The sequence below is a fragment of the Pogonomyrmex barbatus genome, unplaced genomic scaffold (genome assembly GCF_055798465.1).
Source record: "Pogonomyrmex barbatus isolate J1 unplaced genomic scaffold, ASM5579846v1 scaffold4, whole genome shotgun sequence".
In the NCBI taxonomy this organism is placed as follows: domain Eukaryota; kingdom Metazoa; phylum Arthropoda; class Insecta; order Hymenoptera; family Formicidae; genus Pogonomyrmex; species Pogonomyrmex barbatus.
Window position 1 is genome coordinate 1,310,541 of NW_028297138.1, and position 15,140 is coordinate 1,325,680.

Here is a 15,140-nt window from a genome sequence, read left to right on the forward strand (position 1 = left end):
GCTCGAAGTTATCTTTCTTGGATGATTGTTATAATCCCACGTGTAATTTCTTCGTATGGGAAGAAGGTATTGAGAGGACACGTCAAAGAAAGCAACAAATTTTGCTGATCATTTCGCTCGGCGATGCTGTCTATCTTGCGAGTATTTTCTGAGTTGGCGAGATTTCCAACTTCTTGCGCAGCCGTGTTACTTCGTGAAAATTCTGAATAAAAGTCCACTAATAAACGAAAACCAAGAGAACTAAGAACGAGAACTAAGCGATTCGTATGACGAGATTCGAATGAAGCTACGAATACGAATGCAATACGTGTTTATATATTCTTTAAAATTAAGAAAGAAAAACTTGTTTATGATTAAAAATAATACCCGGTCAAATTGAAAATTCTAAAAGATTCGTCTCTACATCGTTTTATCTCAGTTTTTTTTTTTACAAGAAAAAGATTTTCTCCAAGTCAAATTTCAAAATTCGTTGCATGTTCGTACATGTCGCCTATATGATAGGCGCCGTATCATTCGAGAAAATTGAGAACGATGAAAATGTCGAACAAACAATTGTTTAATACAATTTTTCAAGAGAAAAAATAATATCCAGTCAAATCGAAAATTCCAAAAGATTCACCTCTAGAAAGTTCCTCATTGTTTTGACCCTTTTTCAATAAAAAAAAATATTTTTAAAGCTAAATATCGGAATTCGTTATTTGAGTCGAATATGCTCGAACATGTTACATCGTGGCTTCAGAGTGTGTCAAAGGAAAAAAAGAATTAAATAAGATAGAATACTTAGACATCGCTGGGGCTATAGAATAGAAAATTTTTATAAACATTAAAATAGGTAAGAGTTAAAATAAGAGTATAGACTAATTTCTCCAGGGACTGTCCTTCTCCTTTGGAGAAGGGGGGACAGTATGGATTTCGCGCACTCGGAGTACCCGAGCAAACCGCCGTCTGCACATTATATGTGTGCGTGGTGGCGTGTGTTTTGGGGTGTTATTGAGGGAAGTGTGGGTGTGCGAGGGAAGGGTGGGATGTGTGTCGAAGTATTTGTGTCAGATATCGAAACCGATAAACTGGCTAGAGGAAAGAAAACCTCGATAAAATAAAACGGGAAGTCTCCCCCGTTAATAAACAATTTATGGGCTGATGACATCAAAAGGAGAAAACTTACCGGCCCAGGGTGACCGGACACCCAGGGTTCGGCGTGATTGGGGGGAGAGTACAGTCCCAGCTCTCTCCACATCATCATTGTACGATGGGCGGGCGGCGGAATCTAAGGGAAGACTTCGCTAGCCTACTGACTACTCCCGAAGGTGATGATGGGGGACGAGGGCATCTTCTGATCGGACAATGGGACCGATTAAAGAGGTGAGTCGACGAGTGAGTAGGACTCATACGGAAGAGAAGGAACGGTTTTCCTACTTGCGGAAATGGAAGCGTAATAAGGGAATGTTTATACTCTCTGGAGATGAGCTATATTATGCCCTTTGTACCCGAAGTAGGCGAAGAGGATATCATAAACATTGAAGGAATGGAAAGTGGCCCGAGCTGAACGGATATCCGGCTAGTGAGAGGTATATGCTGACCCATCGCCTGAGGTGACTATTGGCGAGAGATCCCGGAGGAGGAATTAAAAAGGGGAGTTAAAGAGGCGATGAAGAAGGCGAACATTCTCATGTGCATTACTCCTCCTATTGGAGTGAGAGTGCCTGATAATCCTTCGATTCGAGATGGATGAGCTGAGCGTTAGACTCCTCAGAAGGATGAGGGATGACCGAGGATCAAAAGACTATTGAAGGAGGAGTATGCCAAGCTAGGACGGCAGGAGGATCTCCTGAGAGGGGAGATTTCTCAATCGAAAGGGAAGACTCTCCTGTCATACGAGGACCAGGAGAGTCCTCAAGTTGTCGGAGCGTCCGTTGAGGTGCGGACAGCAGCGGGGATTGGGGGTGGGGAGCGGATTGCTTCCCCGTGAGCCCTTTATTACCCATAGGAGAAGTCCATCAAGAGGGGAAAATGAGAAAATGAAGAGGACTGGGAAGAAGTCCCCCCGTCTACCCCATCCACAAACAGTGCTGGGGGAGGACCGATAGGGCCCCTGATGCCTTCCCTCGTGACCTGGGTCGGCTACGAGGCTTCATCAGAGAGGAACTGTGAGTTCCTCAGGGGGCCTCTGGCATCGGAAGGGGGATTGGGCCGTCGTGTGATGTGGCGGCCTCGTACCTAGATGTACATACATCCTTGTGGCAGAAAAGGGTAAGAGCAGGATAGTGAGGGAGGGATGAGTACATGCTTCCCACTCCTCCAACAGAGGTGGAGAAGTACAAGAAAAAGAGGAAGAGAGTCAGATTCGATTCCTGGCTGAAGTGATATTTTTCGCAAAAATAATTACGAATTTTTTACGACTGGTTCGTGGGCAGGTCCCATCGTGACGCACATCCTCCTAAATAGGAGAAGGAGAAGGAGGAGGAGGAGGAGGCGTCAAAATATTGCTGAACAACGAAACGAAGTCAAAGAATTCACCTATTTACTGTTAGTCGGAGAAAATGCGCGTCAATTCTGAAATTTCGCGATGTTAGAAGCGACATTTCGTTTGCATCCGATTCTGCTAGTGAATATTCATGATTGGCTCGAGAACGCGTTCCGCGAAATTCATGGCTACGCATTACATACCTCCGAACCGCTCGATTACGTAAGATTTTTGTTCGATTCGGGAAATTTAACGCACGGTTCTGCGAGATTATCGTTTCGATCTGCACGCAATATAACTCACGAGGCGTGTTGTGAGTTCGGTCGTACAAAGTGCTGGTGGACTTGATATTGCCCAAAATTTCAATGTGCGTGTTTTTAATGTCAGGGCAGCCAGAAGTCGCGGATGTAAATCAAATGAACTTACGCGGGGAGACATCGCGAAACGTTCAATTTTAACAATTCCCAATTTCGATAATTTGTGCTTTCCTGTTATCTCGTAACCGCGCAAATTTATTACGAATGCGGAACTGTACTAATGGAGTCTCATGATCGATGGAATGTGGTAAGACATCAGGTTAATAAAACATTCCTCGTTACAATGCAATCTTGCATTGGATTTGAATAAGGAAAGCAGGCGTCAGCATATCACCGGAGGGTTGCGGAATGCGGGAAATTGTATGTTTTCAGCATTTTCATACCGCATTCAACATCGCGATCGTTTATAATTTTATTTCCTTCGGACACGATGAGAGATCTTTGTTTGACCACAATAATTGACGCGCTAGGACGCGAACTCTTTCACCGATTAGATATTATGTATTACGAGCGTTCGAGTTATTATAACCCTATTTTAACTTTAAAAGCAGTTGCGGGAAGTAAAGAGGATCACTGCCTATCGTGTAATGTTGGATTTCGCGAAGCGAGGCGATACCGCTGCTCGAATAAATACCCACACTGCAACAACGTGCCGCCGTGCGAAATCGCGGAAAACGAGTAAGATTCGAAATTTGCAAACGTTCGTTCTTCAGAAATCGTGTTTTGAACATCATCGCGCGATAAAATCGTGTATGTAACTCCATTAGATTTTGCGAGGGATGAGGTCGAACAGTAAAATCATCAAAAAGACACGAATGCAGCCTTCCTTTTGTTCCTTTCCTGAAAATGTATAATTCATAGAAACCGATAAACCATCTTTGTTATATGCTGCCTATTTCTCGTAAAAGCAGATTTTCTGTTGTTTGATTTTCTGCTATTGAATCCGACGTGGGATATTCTGCAAACGCGAGAGAGGATGAGCATATTAATAATATACGCGAACAAGTAGGTGAAAAAGAATGTTCCGACTCTATGCGTTGCGTAACAAATTTGCGATTCGTGCGCTGATATAGACAATTTATCGATACATTAAGAACGGTGCGGAATGCGTGAATTTATTTTTCGACAGGATCTGTTAAAGCAATTCGTCCAATTCGTAACATGTCCATCGCAAAGTTTCACCAAATCATTTGTATAGCGCTTAACGCGTAAGCTTTCAATACACAATTTATTCTTCGCTATTGTCAAAAATTATTCGGGATTAGATCTGCTCATAGTTTTGAACAGAACAAAAATTACAATTTCAATAGATCGCGTGAAGTTTATCGATAGTATCAATTATATACTGATGCGTTTATCGCAATTACCAAAGGCCTTCGAATTGCCGATTACTTGCAATATCTTTTCTCATATTCAATACTGTCGATAATCAGACGTATGTCGGCCCACTGCCGGATGATGATTATGACGCACTCGAGACAATGCAAACGGAAAAACGCGAATGTTTTTTTTGTGTGGCACGCGAAAATATCGGAAAAAAATACCGTATTTGATTTCCAACGAAAAATAATCAAATATTGTCGTACCGACGTTGACATCCTCCAAGCATGTATGGCGTTTCGAAAAATATTTCTAGAGCGAGGAAGTGTGTGCCCGTTCGAGGAATGCATGACTATCGCTTCGACGATAATTCGCTTCTACATAAGAGTTTTTCGGAAAAACTTTTTGCACTAAGAAGAAATAGTATCATTCCAACGGATGGATACAAATTTAAAGATAATCAATCGCAAAGCAGAATAATAATCTGGAAGGGACGTGAGATAGATCATTGTATAATTCACACAGACACGGTTGTGAATATTGACTGACAGAGGGCATGCTCGTCAATGGATATTACAAGTGCGAGAAGACAAGATGTAACGCCATGTTTTCCAATTCCACGGTTGTTTCTTTCACCGTTTCTTTCATCGATGCCCGTCTTGCTACCAGACAAATCGTGATAAAACGCTCCTAAATTTTAAAGATACATATGAAATTTGGCAATATAAATCTACGCATGATACCGATACGCCGGAGAGAGGGTTGTTTATCAAATATATTAACACTTATTTGCAACTCAAACAAGAGGCGAGTGGGTGGTCGAGCGAGAGCGAGGGCAACGATGCTAAAGAGCGATATCTCTGAGAGTATCAAGCGATCGAGAGTATCATTCTCGATAAAAATAACATCTCACGAAATCCTGGCTTACGTTCCGTTGCCAAATTCTGTCTCAATTCATTTTTGGGTAAATTCGGCCAACGAGCCAACCTCCCGAATACCGAGATAATAAAAAACTCTTCAACGTTTTTCAGAGTTATTATATCAAGGTCAGACGATACATTCGATGTTCGGCGTGTTACTTATCAATGATGAGACGATACGTTTTATGGCGTTTAAAGCACGAAGCAGTAATACCTTCGTCAATGACTAACGTGATGATTGCGGCATCCACGACAGCACAGTTTGTACGAATATTTGGAATAGTTAGATCAACGCGTTTCGTATTACGATACCGATTTCTGTACACACACACACACACACACACACACACACACACACACACACACACACACACACACACACACACACACACGAGCAGCGATGATCCCGGCGAAATACGAACCGCGTACAGAAAACTTTTTAGGAAATAAGATGGACGAACTTGAGAGCTATGGATGCGATAGCTTCATCGACGTTCGTATCTGGTGGACCGAACTTTTACGTGTATGTGATTCGTATACCGGATGGTCGTAGATTCGAAACATGCAAAATAAAAAGAGTTAAATTAAATTTTAAAAATTCGCAGCTGCTTAATTTTAACAGTATTTATCATTTATTATTAAATAAAGGAAGAGAGGAGAATATTGACGAGTAGAGAGCGTCGATAAAGTTCGTTTTAGAGCAATATTTATCGATAACCGTGTTTCTTTCCCGTTTTAGAGCAATATTTATCGATAACCATGTTTCTTTCTTTTACAGCTTTGTATAATATAGATAGTATTTTTTTATTTTATGTTAAGTTAAGTCACAGATTTTCCCCTCCTCCTGCGATTGTAAATAAAAAAGTAACAAATAATACATTTTAGAAAATTAAAACAATTATTTCTTACTTTAATTATTAAGTTTAAGAGAAAATTGTAAGTTATTATTTGATGTATCGAAAATAAAATGTTTTTAAAAATTTTAAATGTTAATTTCTTTTTGTGCTTAATTATTAAGTTTAGTTGACAGAAAATTGTAATGTTTTTTAGTGTAAGAAATTGTAATAAAATTTTGTAAAAACGATTAAACTTTCTGTCCCATGTCTTCTCCTAAATTTCAATTCCGCCTTCTTGCAAAATTGAAATTTTTTTTTGATACAGAGATAAAATATAAAATTTCTTAGAGAGAATCAAATAAAAATACAATATGAAATAAAATACAATATGAAAAACTAAGAAATAAATTTTACACATGCGAGTAATGTTCCATCGCTTCTTTGGCGCGCAAATTTCCCTCAGCGTGAATTAATTTCCTGGAGAACGCGTATCATCTTGTCAGCGTCGGTGCTCTCGTACATTGTGCAACAATGATTCTCGCCGGAGTTCTAACTTATCGGCTTGATTTACTCAGACAGGGTCGATAACATCGATAATATTGAATGCGCGCACGCTTCCGAAAGGTGCACATGCACCGTCGCGTTACAGGTCATATGCATCTTTATATTTTACCTGCATAAATATATAATATATAATTCGCAATATATATGTTTTGAATTATATATTTATCCAAACAGATATAAATGACAACAGACTGTAATAAATAGTTAAATAATATATAAGGAGATGGAAATTTGAGCAATCCGTTAGGAAGACGATAACAGCAAGTAATTGCACAAGAAGAATAGATCGATTACTCGGATACGCATAATTTTATTTCTAATAAAAGAATGTCTTTGAGAAACTTGTTATTAATTTTAATAAATTACTTAATTATCTTAATATACCTTAATTACCTAGTTACCTTAATTTTAATCTCTTTATACATTATTTAATCATTTATTACAATCTGTTATCATTTATATCTATTTGGCTAAATGTATAATTCAAACCACACATATTACGAATTATATATTTATACAGATAAATATAAAGATGCACCTGTAATATGACGGAGATATAATTCATGTATTTTTAAATTTAAAAAAAAGAAAGATGAAATGAATAGAGAATTAATTATTATTTTTATTATTTTTTATTACTGCATGTATTCCTTCCGATGTTCACCTTTTCGAAGCGCGCGCGCGTTTAGCATTATCAATGTTATCTTGTTTATTGTTATGTATTTTACTCTGCCTGAGTAAAATCAGACCGATAAGTTAGAGCTCCGGCGGGACCACGCGAATCATTGTTGCGCAATGTACGGGATTGCTGGCGTGAGTGGCCTAGGCTTACCGCTCGTATGAACTCACGCGGAGATACTACACACCTGCCGCAGTGGGACTTTGCCTCGAGTAAGCTTATCTCATTGAAAAATCATGAATTGCACATTTTCGTTGTTTTATTTGAAGTCGTGTACTATGCGCGAGACGCTCATTTCGCGAAATGGAAGTGAGTTGAAAACACATTCGTGGACGGCGATCGTGTGCGGTCCGTCGAAATACGGGAAAACAATCTTTGTAAAGAGATTCTTTCATCATTTACCCGTTACGTCGGATGTTCGTTTTAAGAGAATTTTGTTTTACTACACGGAGTGGCAAAATGGTTATCAGCAATTATAAAACGAGACTGGAGTAAGGAGAGAAGATGAGAACCCCACGATCAAATTTCACGAGGGATTACCCGATTCGGAAGATTATTCTAACGACCCACGTCCGAAATTAGTAATAATTGACGATTTTATGAGGGAATCGTTGTCAAGCGAAGTGATCGTGAATCTGTTTACCAAAGGAAGTCATTATAAAAATCTTAGCGTGATTCTCATCTCGCAAAACCTTCTTCATCAGGGATGTGGACAGCGCGATATATTCTTGAATGCGAAGTATTTTGTGGTTTTTACAAACCTGCGGGATCATGCGCAAATCGACACCTCGCGCGGCAAGTTTATCTCGGTGATTCAAAGTTTCTCGAAGAAGCATACTACGACGCCACATCATATTTATGCTAAGCGTATTACAACCCCACGGATATTTATTGCTAAATCTGAAACAATCGACTCCAGAATTCATGAATTCAGGTTTTCGAACGTGCATATTTCCCGAGAATACGTCGTATTACGTTTACGTGTCGCGTAGATCTGTCAGAGGTAGCATTTAAAAGCTTCTTACTTTCATGCCGATCAGTCGCACGCGTGCAAAAGAGATGAAGAAGGGAACGACATCATTGACGGCAAAATTGTCCGCGAGAAAAATCACCGAACGTTCGATCAGTAAAAGAAATATCTGTCTTCTCAAAGCGATGTATTATTTGAATCAGCATGCCTTTTTCTTATAATCCGCGGATGATAAATTCGTTTGTTACATCCGGGAGTGTATTTTAAATGCTCTCAAGGGTAACTCGATCGTACTGAAAAAAATCGGCTAAATATAAAACAGCTTTATGTCAAATAGCGGGAAAATGAAAGAATTGGAAAAGTAAGAAAAAACTATTAGTGCAGCGAAGCAGATTCTTGTAGTACCTCATTGGACTCATGGTTCTATTTTCGACAAATAGCACGAAAAAGTTATGGAAAAAGCAAAGAAGATAGTTTTAATTTTCGGGAACTCTCGAAAGCATGCAACATCATCTTTAGCAGCAGCAGCATCTGACCCAGAAGTCGGTAATCGGTAATGATAGAAAATTTCACGCAACGGAATTTTGAGACAAACGAAAACTCAAATTCCATGCAAACACTTGGAACGGTTTTATCACAACTCGATTTGGATATAAGTAGAATTCTTAATTCCTCCATTCCGCATGACGTAAGTGAGAAATGGAAACTGCATAAAAAAGATGGCGATATCTCCATTTTATTGCAAAGTCGCAAAAGGAAGATTCGACGGATGAGAACGCCAATAAGCGGGATGAAAGCGGAATCACGAACATTGAGCAAAACTTGCTCAGTTTGCGTGATTACTGCGCTCGACAAACACTCCGGCTGTACTCGTAGGAAATGAGGAATTGTTATCAACATTTGTCCAGACCACGAGCGAATTCCATGCCGAAAAAGCCGAGAAAACTTTCAGCGGTACGTCGAAGAAAGAGAAATAAGTGCAAGAGAAATAAGTGCAAGATTGAAGAAGAGTAAACGAATTATGCGTTGTTTTATTCGCCTCATTTTCATAAAACCGGTCCCTCTCTAAACTTCGTGAAAGATTTTCCATAGGCAAAAAAGAGGCATGGAGATGAACGTGGATTACTCGAATGGAGCGCGCTGAAATGACAGGGCTTGAAAATTTATACTACAATCCGGTGCATTACGCCGGATATTCGGCAACGGATAATCTCTCGTGTGCCATTATATCGAATTTCTCGCGTAGAGAAATAGCTCGTTGGCTCGAGTCACAAGACGTACTGAGTCGCCTATCGAGGCGAAAATTTCCAGGATTACGTTACAACGTGACGAATGTCGACAATCTGTGGAAGGCCGACTTGATCAAGCTCCGTAATCTCAAAAGTTACAACGAGGGATTTTTTTATCTGCTAGTGATTATCGACGTACTTAATAAATTCGCATGAGTAGAACCGTTGCAGGAGAAAATGATAGTTGCGTGACAAGAGCTTTTTAAAACATATTCTCGAGAAGCGGCGAGCGAATCCCCGTGTACTTGCAAATGGACAAAGACAACGAATTTATCGCGCAATCGATACAAAATTTTCCGAAAGAAAGAAACATTCGTTATCTGGTATCTCGCAATCCGGACATCAAAGCCGCGATCACTGAACGCTTCAACAGAATGTTGAAGGAGCAAATGGCGATATTTCACGCATAAAAATATGCGACGCTACATCGATGTTTTGCAGGATGTCCGCTTATGATCACACTTATCGTCTAGAATGCAGCCGGCGATCGTTATAAGAGAGAAGAAAATGCTCATATTGTGACTCTCCCTTCTTATTCGGGGGCTCGAGTCATGTTTGATGCAATCTCTCCTGTCGTGCTCCAGGATGATTATTTGTATTTGCCAATGGTGTTGGAGGGTGTCGCCGCTGCAGTTCGACCTGCATCCATCGAGAGAATAGGATCATCATCTCTCTGGAGTACCGGTCGTGGGGATTCGAGAGAATACATGTATATTGTATATTGTAATATACGTATATATGTGTATCATTGTGTATTGTTGACGTGTTATTCTAAATACGTTATTTGCGATAAATATCATCACATGCCTCGCTAGTCGAAGGGATAAGATGCCTGCCCGGTAAGCAGGAGATCCAGATTCGATTCCTGGCTGAGGTGATATTTTTTCGCAAAATAATTACGAGTTTTCACGACTGGCTCGTGGTCGAGCCCCGCCGTGACGCACACCCTGCCTTCTTATTTATCGTGCGCGAAAATATGAAACCGGCAGGGGAAAGAAAAAGGCGGCGGCGACTGCGATAGAACGAAAGACTAAATTCGATGTTAACGATCTCGTTCGCGTCAGTAGAGCAAAAATCACCTTCGAGAAAGGATACAAAGCGCGAAGCGATGAAGCGAGAAAATATTTCGAGTTTATCGCGTTCTCCATTGGCGAACATCACGCGTGTACGAATTGTGCGATTTATCGGGTGAACACATCGATGAGATTTTTTTATGAACAAGAATTAGCACAAGTCAACAAAAACTTGGAAGAAGAAGAGTTTATCGATGGCGTGACAAAGAGCAGGAGGAGCGGGGCCAATAAACAGCTGCTAATTAGTTGGCGTGGATATTCCAATAAATTTGACAGTTGGATCCTTGCTTCGAGTTTTCTCCGAGATGAAGGAGGAGCAATTTTTCATGGTTCTTCCGAACGATAGCAGCATTTTTTGGGAAATACACTTCTTTCACTACAGAACTATCTCACAGTGTACATTTATTCGGAGAATGGGAAGTTGCACTAAGCGAGATTCAATTTCCCTCCAGTTTTTTTCACGTATGTTTGAGTGATAATAAGATTGGATTGATCGATTTGGAGAACGAGGATGAGAAGTTTGATGATAAAGTGAGAGAATTATAAATACGAACAGGCTTTTTTAAAAATAAAGAGGTCTTATTCATATGATTAATAAAAAGTTCGTGCACCTCAATTCACATTTTATTTTGGAATCGCGAAAAGGCTCTGGTGGTAAGATCCTCGTAAGCATCAATTGTGACGGAAAATATATTCTCACTTATTATATAAATCTGCAGAATAATGTTTTTCAAATATTAGGAATCGGCATTGAAAATTTGCATCAAGTCCCATTAATTCTCCGACACAAGTTGTCTAATTCCGGTGATATAATGTCTTTTCTCAATTTCGGTTTTATTGAAAAACCTGAGGAAGGCCATATTATATATTTCTGGAGTAGAGAACTTCGTAGTTTGTGGCGTGGTATCTCCGATAAAACATGTACATTTATTGCGATATTTGCGTACATAACTAGTAATACACGAAGTCCACTTTTTCGAATCGTTCCAATCGATATATCCGACCATAATTACGTATGCTACGAATCTGGTGAAATATTTCCCCACTCTGTAATATAACTCATTACGTAAAATGAAATTCGGTAAAATTGAAATAGATATAAGAGACCATCTCGGAGAAAAAATATCATTCGAATCCAAAACGTTGATAGCGACGTTACACTTTAGACGTTAATTATCATTCGCGCTAGAGAGGCCGCGAAACTTTGAGAAAAAAAAATTAATTCCTATGTAACATGATGAGTATTATGAAACCAAGAACAGTGGTGGAAGGGCAGTGGAATTCCACGAATTTTTGTTGGTTCACTCTATCAACACGGAGTCGGAAGTTTCCTCGGAGGGTTATTTAGAAGAGTACTATTCTATTTAAGCAGGGGAATATGTGCAGTTGGGAAAGAAGCTTTACGCGCCGGAATTAACGTGATGAGAATACTGAAAACAACACTCCATTCAAGGAGACGGTCGGCGCCTCAAGAAATCGGTTAGAAATCTCAAGATAAAACCTCAAAAAATATAAGCGACTTGAAGAGCACACGATATAAAACATCCATGAAAATGCGAATAGCTCAGTTTCCTTTTGGAGAGCACGACGCTGGTAAATCCGGAAGAAGCTCGATTCGTAAACGCCGACAAGCTAGTAAGAAGAAATCATCGAAAATAAGTATGAAGGAAAATAAGTGAAGGATTAAAAAATCATCGAGCAAGAAAGCCGCCGCGAAAAAACTAAAAAAAGCGAGGAAACATCGATGAAATAGGGGGAAAGAACGCATTATATCTGATATATTTGTTTAATTGCCGTGAGAACGAATCACGAACAAGTTTGCAAGATATGTCCTTTCTTCATACTCACTCGAGCGAATGTTTAAAGAGCGAGTTCGACGATTCAGTTTACCTCCTACTCAAACCAATATTGAAAGTTCGCAATGAATTTATTACAAACCAATAACCTCGCTCACGGACGCTCCTATATAATTCGTCGTATCCGGGCACGAGGAAGATTATCTCGATCTCACGCATACCATGCTAAGCTTTCACATATGAGTGGAAAATCAATCCAATCCTGGAACAGCGGGAGAGACCGGAAACAAAGTAGGTCCGTAAATCATCTATTACATTCGATATTCAACCAGATCGACGTGTACTTCATATCACCTTTAAACAACACTTACGCGTACCGCGCGTACATCGAAGCATTATTAAATTATTCTTCATCGGCAAAAACTTCCAATCTGACTTCTTGTCTGTGGGACGCAGATGAACCCGGTTACATAGATGAGCTATTAGAATCGAAAAACTCAAATCAAGCTCTCATGAGACGCGCCCGATATATCCAAGGAAAACGCTCGCTAGATCTAATAAGTCATTTTCATTGCGATGTTTTTAATTAGAGTAAATTTTTAATTAACGGAGTAAAGATTAGAATAAGACTCGTTCACTCGAGAGATGCGTTTTGTTTCATGGGAAGCAACTTAACGTCGAAAATACGCATTATAGATGCTAGCTTGTTCATAAGAAGAACAAAAATAACCGGAGTGTTACTCACCCATTCGAGAATGTTGAGCCAAATAACCGCCAAGCATTCTCTTACGAGTTGAAGTTAAAACACTCACGATCCACGCTGGAGTGGATAGAAGAATCGATTGATAACGCCATTGATAGTTGGCCAGCTTCCGAAGCGCGTAATAGTCGGATTCGTTGATAACAAAGCATTTAACGGTGACAAAAAGCTAAATCCATTTAATTTCAAAAATTATGGTATAAATTTCTTCTCGTTATATGTCGATGGTGTTTAAATTTCAGCAGAAATTTAAGCAGACCGCTGCAACCAAATTTTCCAAAAGACGAGCGACTCTACATCGAGACTTATAACACTCTTCTCGAGAATTGGCATCCATTTTCCAAACGAGGGGACTTCCATAAACAGAGAAGATTGTGCCAGTGGATTCTCGCTTTTGGTTTTCAATCTCACTCCCGATTTATCGGCAAATTGGGCTGGACATTAGTATCTTGTCAGACATGGAAGTTTACGATTAGAGATGCAATTCGAAAAGTCTATTATCGCAACGAATTAATTGTATCCTTTATGCAGAGTTCGAAAACGTGTTGGAAATCAACTCTTCAAGACATTGTAGATTTTAGCAACTAGAGCAAATTTTCCCCTTCACTGTGGTCACTTTTTCATATTTTATCGAGCTATAATGGAAAACAGCCGCAGATTCACTTGCGACGAGAATCACGCCGCTTTGGACAAAAAAAATATATTCTATATCATGGATATAATTGTCGATATATAAGATTTCCATGACAATGTGGGAAAATTTATGCCGAAGGAAGTAGTAGTCATTGCGGTTCATTCGTAGATCATTGGATTATGATACCACTGTATCCATTTTCTAAATCATCCAAAAAATCAAGAAAAGAAAAAACTGACTCTCGTGAAACTTTCACGGAATCGAATGCTTTGACGAAACAAGCAATAATAAATATTTCATGGAACTGCGGGAAATTGTACAAAAAATGCGTTGCATTTATTGCAGAGGATGTGATAAAACAGATTACTTGCAAAACGCACTTGCTAGAGCCGTATATAATTTCGAAGGAATCTCTCCCTCGTACAAAAACTTACTGCAAAGCGGATAGCACGAATTACACTGCATCATGGATTTCGGCCAAATTCTAATAAATTTCATTGCACGTTGCAGAACACGAGCTAATTAAGACAAGTTATTACAAGAACATGAAGCTGCAAGCAGCGAAGATATCTTTTATTAGCTATGCGGGAAGCATCAATGAGAGTGAGATAGAAAATGAAGTTTTTACAATAAAACGAAAATTTTTGAATTTACTTACTTAGAGAAATAAGAGATTAGAAGACGAAGCAACATGGTTTGGAGACTTTGCTATATGCAAATCTAGTGCCTGTTGAAGGAGTTAGATGTCCTACTGCTCGTACTGAATTCCGAGTTTAGTTTTATAAAATCTGAGACATCTCTGCGAGATAGTTTACTATCCGGATACAATTGTCCTCTCAAGCTTTTTAAGTTTGAAATAAAGACGTTTCTCAGGGATAAAAATAGGGAAATGTAGCCGCTGCGGTCCGACCTGCATTCATCGATAGAATAGGACCATCATTTCTTTGGAGTACCGATCGTGGGGATTCGAGAATATACATGTATGTATGTATACTGTAATGTATGTATATATGTGTGTATCATTGAATTGTGACGTGTTATTCTAAACACGTTATTTGCGATAAATCACAATAATTATTACATGCCTCTGTGGACGAAAGGATAAGATGCCTGCCCGATAAGCAGGAGATCCAGGTTTGATTCCTGAGGTGATATTTTTCAAAAAATAATTGCGGATTTTTACGACTGATTCGTGGTCGGGCTTCGTCGTAATACACGCCATCTCTTCTTATCCTCTTCTTATAAAACTAAGATCACCAAGTATAATTATAAAGATAATAATTGAATTGAGCAAAAGAAAAAAATCTGTCGAAACTCGTTTAAAAAAACGCACAATCTTCGCAAGCAAATACATGATTGGTGACAATGTCACAGAAACAGGAAAAGGGATAAAATCCACACAAATAACTCCTCGTATTTCTTTTCTAAAAAATAAATTCGCTCGAAATCTTACAAGCTTTGCTTTCTCACTGTCAAACATGCGGGGATCTACCCGGCCAACAGACTCCCGAAGGTGTG

General features: G+C 39.3%; 1 protein-coding gene across 29 annotated transcripts in view; it reads right to left on the bottom strand.

The window, feature by feature from the left end:
* The window catches only part of pHCl-1 (pH-sensitive chloride channel 1), a 1,184,550-nt gene that overhangs the window by 1,075,353 nt on the left and 94,057 nt on the right, over positions 1-15,140 (bottom strand). The gene's annotated exons all lie outside the window — the stretch shown is intronic.